The sequence below is a fragment of the Palaemon carinicauda genome, chromosome 14 (genome assembly GCF_036898095.1).
Source record: "Palaemon carinicauda isolate YSFRI2023 chromosome 14, ASM3689809v2, whole genome shotgun sequence".
NCBI lineage: Eukaryota > Metazoa > Arthropoda > Malacostraca > Decapoda > Palaemonidae > Palaemon > Palaemon carinicauda.
Window position 1 is genome coordinate 83588723 of NC_090738.1, and position 7500 is coordinate 83596222.

A 7500-nucleotide genomic window follows, 5' to 3' on the forward strand; every position below is an offset into this window, starting at 1 on the left:
ACATTTAGAGTTTCAACAATGCATATCACGGTAATTGACTAATTACTAATTCTCTCTCTCTCTCCCTCTCTCTCTCTCTCTCTCTCTCTCTCTCTCTCTCTCTCTCTCTCTCTCTCTCTCCATCAGACTGCAAACACCAAACGTTTGCTATCCGAGAAAAAAAAATTCACCAATTTCCGGGGAAACCGCGAATAGCAAAGAGAAAAGGATGAGTCAAAGGGAACATTATTGGAACTGTTATTGTAACACAGGTCTAGAATATTAGCGAAGTCTGCTCAAAGGGTTAGTGGTCCATCGATTTCGTCCAATCCAATAGTGATTGGGTTATGTTTTTATTTTAATTTTTTTATTTTATTTATTTTTTTTTAATTAGAGGGGTATCACAAATAGCGTGGTTGTTTCTATTGCGGCTGAGATACAACATAAACTGCTAGAAACTATTAAAGTTCTCAGTGAAAATATACCGTTCTCAGCCGTATTTCAGTAAATATAGGCGGCCGTAGTTTTTTGCCATACTTGGTTATATTCTTTCACGGGATAATGACCGTAATATCACTCCTTCATGTCAATATATCCATTTTTAAAAGGGTAAATGCTAGGCAACATTTATTTCATGATTTCTACTATTTTACTAATTTATGCCAATCTTTAGAGGGTGTATTAGGTGTATTAGATATTACATTGAAGAGAGAGAGAGAGAGAGAGAGAGAGAGAGAGAGAGAGAGAGAGAGAGAGAGAGAGAGAGAGAGAGATTTTATCTAAAGGTCTCATAAGATATCTAAATTTATTAATATTGATGTACTGTAAGCCGTTATGAAATCATTTCTTTTTTTTATTTTTTTTTGAAAAATACAAAAAATCTAAATTACCTTGGAAATAGAGATCTATCTATCGAGTAACAATGAACCATCGTGTTAAGTAATATTGTAATATATAATTTTGAAAACATATTTAGATATCGAAAGTTGATACGACACATGGACTACAGTATATCCGTGCTAAAAATATTATTGATACTTGCTACAAGAAATCAGTAGCTTAAAAATATTATTGTCATATAATATATTTTACTTTGTTCCAAATATTCTCCTATGTATACTTTATCACATGAGCCACATGGTAGTTTATATATACATGCTTGTATATATAGAGGAAAGGCTGACAAACAAGCATGTATATATAAACTACCATGTGGTTCATGTGATAAAGTATACATAGGAGAATGAGTAGATTTTGAAAGAAGAAAAAGAGAACATAGAGATTCCATTAGAAGAGGTGATGAAAATAGCGCTGTTTTTAAACATATGACACGGGAAAATCCTCCAATAGATTTTAAGAATATGGACAAATTGATATCAATGCCTGATACACATAGACGGAAACTGATTGAAGCTGTTTTAATTCAGAATTCTAATAATCTTAATATATATCAAAGTAATTTTAAATTGGATCAGTTTTTAAATATTATTGTAAAAAACAATGTAACTATTGTTAAGGAATTGTTATAAGAATAAAACAAACCACCGTGAAATGCTGTTAATATTCGCTAAGACTGTAACGGGGGTTTTTATCTCTTGCGAACCTTTATGTACCTCTTTTTCAAAAATTTGTAACCATCCGTATTCTGAAGTGGAAGGGATATGGTCTTTCGAAAGCTAAATAAACTTCTATTTTTCATACATTGTGGGTTATTTTATATATATATATATATATATATATATATATATATATATATATATATATATATATATATATATATATATATATATATGATAAATATATATGGCTTATTTGAATATATATATATATATATATATATATATATATATATATATATATATATATATATATGTATGTGTGTGTGTGTTTGTGTGTGTGTACCTATGAATAGGTGTGTATATTTTGGTATAATGTATGGTAGTCTAAACTTTTATATGAAGGTTGGAAGATTCTTAACATTTTCTATGTGAATTTCATGATGTAGCAGTCTAACATTTTACAATACAACGCTCGTTGAGACCACAATCAAATAGGATTGATTTGTGTTCATAAGGCCAACACACTAATGATGGGGAGAGAACGAGTGAAAACATAAAACCCTTAATTTAAGTGAGTTGGCCCTTTAACTCAAACATCACTCAATTATATAATTATAGCGCACATCATCTGATGGCTTTAAGCTTTAAACATACTATTCGTTACTTTAAACATGAATTACAGTTAGATTAATTTCATTTTGCAACGTGACTTAGAGATTTTGATTAGGCTCTAACTGGATAATATCACAAACGTGACCGTTGCAACACTTTTTTTTTTTTTTTACTTTTTAGATTCAGCAGGTAGATATATTAATTTTACTGATTTCCATTTGGAAATAGGATTAATCTATCTCATTACGGTAATAAGGGCTGTGTTGTTAAAGGTAAATGCCACTCAGTTTGCGTGTATACACACATATACATATATATAATTATGTAATTATATATACATGAAAATCATGTGAGACATCATCAAAGAGGTGGAGCTGGGGGGAGAGTGACTGCTCCCCGCAATCTAGTTTTGGGGTGTTTGAATGTGCATGGATGTAGTACGATAGAGAGTAAAAGATGTGAGATTGGAAGTATGTTTAGAAGTAGAAGGATGGATGTATTGGCCTTGTGTGAGACAAAGATGAAAGGAAAGGGTGAAGTGATGTTTGGTGAAATTTCTGGTAGAGTGTCTGGGATTGAAAGGGGAATAGCGAGAGAGGGTGTGGCTTTATTGCTGAGTGAATGGATGACAGGTAAAGTAGTGGAATGGAAGGAGATATCATCTAGGTTAATGTGGGTAAGGGTTAGGTTGGGTAGGGAATTTTGGGCGTTTGTCAGTGCATATGGGCCAGGTAGTAAGAAAAGTGAAGAAGAGCGGAATGAGTTCTGGAATGAATTAACTAGGTGTGTAGAAGGACTGGGTAGAAGGAATTATGTAGTTGTCATGGGTGACTTAAATGCTAGAGTGGGCGCTGGAAAGGTAGGTGTCATTGGGAAGTATGGCGTACCAGGTGAAAATGAGAGTGGTGAGAGACTGGTAGATATGTGTGTTGAACAAGAGATGGTAAGAGTGCTAGCTTTTTTAAAAAGAAAGATAAAAATAAGTATACATGGGTAAGAGTGGCAAATGGAAGAGTAGTAGAAAGGGCATTAATGGATTATGTGTTGATAACTAAAAGAATGTTTGGAAGATTGAAAGACGTGCACGTGTTTAGGGGTATGGCTAACGGTATGTCTGACCATTTTTTGGTGGAAGGAAAATTAGTTGTAGCAAAAGAGTGGGGGAATAGAGTAGGTGGATGTAAAAGGGAGCTAGTGAGGGTTGAAGAGCTAATAAAACCGGGGGTAAAAAGTAAATATCAGGAAAGGTTGAAAATGACATATGACGAGGTGAGAGTAAGAGAAACTGGTAATTTAGAGGAGGAGTGGAAGTTAGCAAAAGAAAATTTTGTTGGGATTGCAAGTGATGTATGTGGCAAGAAGGTTGTTGGAGGCAGCATGAGGAAGGGCAGTGAATGGTGGAATGAAGGAGTGAAGGTAAAAGTGGAAGAGAAAAAGAGGGCTTTTGAAGAATGGCTGCAGAGTAATAGTATAGAGAAGTATGAAAAATATAGAGGGAAAAATGTGGAAGTAAAGCGCAAGGTACGTGAGGCAAAGAGGGCAGCTGACCTGAGGTGGGGTCAGGGACTGGGTCAGTCATATGAAGAGAATAAGAAGTTTTGGAAAGAAGTGAAGAGAGTAAGGAAGGCAGGCGCAAGAATTGAAGAGACAGTGAAAGATGGAAATGGAAGGTTGTTAAAAGGAGAGGAGGCAAGGAAAAGGTGGGCGGAATATTTTGAAAGTTTGCTGAATGTTGAGGATAATAAGGAGGCCGATATAATTGCTGTTCCAGGTGTTCAGGTGCCAGTGATGGGAGATGAAAATGAGAGAGAGATTACAATAAAGGAAATGAGGAGAGCACTAGATGAAACGAGAGTAGGAAAAGCATCTGGTATGGATGGTGTGAAAGCTGAGATGTTGGAGGAAGGGGGTGTGACTGTACTTGAATGGTTGGTGAGATTGTTTAATATGTGTTTTGTGTTGTCAATAGTACCAGTAGATTGGGTTTGTGCATGTATTGTACCACTATATAAGTAAGGGAGATGTGCATGAGTGTTGTAATTCAAGAGGTATTAGTTTGTTGAGTTAGTTGGAAAAGTGTATGGTAGAGTAATGATTAATAGGATTAAGGATAAAACAGAGAATGCAATCTTGGAAGTACAGGGTGGTTTTAGAAGAGGTAGGGATTGTATGAATCAGATTTTTACAGTTAGGCAGATATGCGAGAAATATTTAGCAAAAGGTAAGGAGGTGTATGTTGTGTTTATGGATCTGGAGAAAGCATATGATGGAGTTGACAGGGAAGCAATGTGGAATGTGATGAGGTTATATGGAGTTGGTAGAAGGTTGTTGCAAGCAGTGAAAAGTTTCTACAAAGGTAGTAAAGCATGTGTTAGAATAGGAAATGAAGTGAGTGATTGGTTTCCGGTGAGAGTGGGGCTGAGACAGGGATGTGTGATGTCGCCGTGGTTGTTTAACTTGTATGTTGATGGAGTGGTGAGAGATATGAATGCTCAAGTGCTTGGAAAAGGATTAAAACTGGTAGGCGAGAATGATCATGAATGGGAGGTAAATCAGTTGTTGTTTGCGGATGATACAGTACTGGTAGCAGACACAGAAGAGAAGCTTGACCGACTAGTGACAGAATTTGGAAGGGTGTTTGAGAGAAGGAAGTTGAGAGTTAATGTGGGTAAGAGTAAGGTTATGAGATGTACGAGAAGGGAAGGTGGTGCAAGGTTGAATGTCATGTTGAATGGAGAGTTGCTTGAGGAGGTGGAGTGGAAGCAGATGTACGCCAGAGAGTGAATGAAGGTTGCAAAGTGTTGGGGGTAATTAAGGAAGTAGTAAAAAATAGAGGGTTGGGCATGAATGTAAAGAGAGTTCTATATGAGAAAGTGATTGTATCAACTGTGATGTATGGATCGGAGTTGTGGGGAATGAAAGTGATGGAGAGACAGAAATTGAATGTGTTTGAGATGAAGTGTCTAAGGAGTATGGCTGGTGTATCTCGAGTAGATAGGGTTAGGAACGAAGTGGTGAGGGTGAGAGCGGGTGTAAGAAATGAGTTAGCGGCTAGAGTGGATATGAATGTGTTGAGGTGGTTTGGCCATGTTGAGAGAATGGAAAATGGCTGTCTGCTAAAGAAGGTGATGAATGCAAGAGTTGATGGGAGAAGTGCAAGAGGAAGGCCAAGGTTTGGGTGGATGGATGGTGTGAAGAAAGCTCTGGGTGATAGGAGGATAGATGTTAGAGAGGCAAGAGAGCATGCTAGAAATAGGAATGAATGGCGAGCGATTGTGACGCAGTTCCGGTAGGCCCTGCTGCTTCCTCCGGTGCCTTAGATGACCGCGGAGGTAGCAGCAGTAGGGGATTCAGCATTATGAAGCTTCATCTGTGGTGGATAATGTGGGAGGTTGGTCTGTGGCACCCTAGCAGTACCAGCTGAACTCGGTTGAGTCCCTTGTCAGGCTGAAGGAACGTGGAGATTAGAGGTCCCCTTTTTTGTTTTGTTTCATCTTTGATGTCGGCTACCCCCCAAAATTGGGGGGAAGTGCCTTTGGTATATATATATATATATATATATATATATATATATATATATATATATATATATATATATATATATATATAAGGAGACACCAGAACATGTGTTTTTTTTTACTTTATTTTAAAGAAGGTTCGTGAATACACTTCACAAAATCCGATACTCTTCAGACGAGTACCTTTTTGTTCTTGTGATCGCTCTAGTGGTACTCCTCGCCCCTCGGAGCGAGTAAATGCAATGTTGTTCTGTCAATATGCTGAATTGTTAGGGTTTGCGAAAACCTCCACTGTGATGGAAATATACTCTTACTATTAGGCTTACAACACGTCACCTATCAGACATAACAAACGTCACCTATAACAGAGCTCAGTGATTGCGGACAACAATTTATGACAGTCATAGTACTCTTAAAAAGTCATTAATCTCACTATATAAAACACATACTTTTACTCATTTTTCATACAAGGGTTAGTACATGTATATATATATATATATATATATATATATATATATATATATATATATATATATATTATATATATATGTGTGTGTGTGTGTGTGTGTGTGTGTGTGTATGTATACATATACAGTATATATGTATATAAATGGGTAAGTACATGCATTCCTATGTAAACATAGACTGAATTGTGTAAATATATTATTATACGATAAACGCTCCGAGGTCTGGGTACCAAAAACTATATATTATACTATGGCTCGTGACTGGGAACCAAACATATAATATAATATATACTACGACTGGCAAGTTAATCAAACTCACGAATTCCAAACTCACTTGTTTGCTTTTACATTAAAACTGTTTAACTTTCAAATATTAATACATGAATTCTGAGACAGTTAAATAACTCCCAGACGGCAATATATTAAACTCTGAATATCCAAAGGTCTCTTAAGTACACTTAAAACGAAACTGGGTAATTACTCCTAAGAATTATTTATGACTTACCACGTCTGTAATAGGATACCAGCGGATTCTATTCTAAACAATGGTGATAGGAATAACACACTCTTTAAGAAAATAAATATATTCTATATAAATTACAACACTTTGGAAAAGAATTTACATAATAACAAATACAACCGCTCGAAATATTAGATGTGAACAAAACTTACATTAAAACAAAAATGTTACAATCTGAAAATTATATAATGACCTGAATTGATCTGAATAAACCCTAGAGTGAGAAAATAAATGACATTTATGAAAAGTATATAATCACTAGTTTCATTTGAAATTAGATCCGAGTACAATATTTAAGTTTGACACCAGATCACAATACAAATACCTAATCTTCCTATAGGGCCAGTTACAAAAACTTTACACAATGCCCACACTCACCCCAATACAATGAATTCAGAATCCTGGTTTTATCTTACGTATCTTTTCAACACACGATTACTTTAGGGCACGGAGTCACTTAGGAGAGAACACACCATAGGTACTGAACACTTATAAAACAATACTCTGAGCTTGATGCTTGATTGAGAGAGAGGAGCTATTGCAAACTTCAGGCTGGAAATCTCTATCTGACTATCCGACACTGTGGGTCACCTTATAAATAAAACCTAGCTGCTTCCAGAAAGTTCCCAACATACTGGAAGCAGGGGGAGGGGGGGGGGGGCGTTGAAGGCGTCAGAGTTATATACCAAGTATCGCTCTCCCGAACATATACTCACGCCACGTCAGATGGCTCTCTCAGTTACCTAGGTCCACTTACCCTTTGTCCCTAAAATAAAAAAAAAATATAACATCCTATCACTAGGTCCTTCGCAAAAATTCCAAGCACGTGGAACACTGCATATTCT